General features: G+C 47.0%; 1 non-coding gene across 1 annotated transcript; it reads left to right on the top strand.

Annotated features, from left to right (window-relative positions):
* The first annotated feature begins 53 nt into the window (after window positions 1–53).
* Window positions 54–172, top strand: LOC118345723. The gene has a single exon (XR_004799214.1). It is a non-coding gene; the product is annotated as a 5S ribosomal RNA (ribosomal RNA).
* The last annotated feature ends 45 nt before the right edge of the window (window positions 173–217 follow it).

Genomic DNA, 217 nt, shown 5'->3' with positions numbered 1-217 from the left:
GGACGCTAGTATGTCGCTCAAGGATTATATGAATTTTAAGTAATTAGTTTGATGGGTGCGATCATACCAGCACTAATGCACCGGATCCCATCAGAACTCCGGAGTTAAGCGTGCTTGGGCGAGAGTAGTACTAGGATGGGTGACCTCCTGGGAAGTCCTCGTGTTGCACCCCTCGTTTTTGTTTTTTCCGCCTTGCGAGATAAATTGACAAGAAGGA

The sequence above is a fragment of the Juglans regia genome, unplaced genomic scaffold, assembly GCF_001411555.2.
Source record: "Juglans regia cultivar Chandler unplaced genomic scaffold, Walnut 2.0 Scaffold_3913, whole genome shotgun sequence".
Taxonomy (NCBI): Eukaryota; Viridiplantae; Streptophyta; class Magnoliopsida; order Fagales; family Juglandaceae; genus Juglans; species Juglans regia.
The sequence above is the reverse complement of the archived record's forward strand: the minus strand, read 5'-3'. Positions and strand labels throughout refer to the sequence as shown.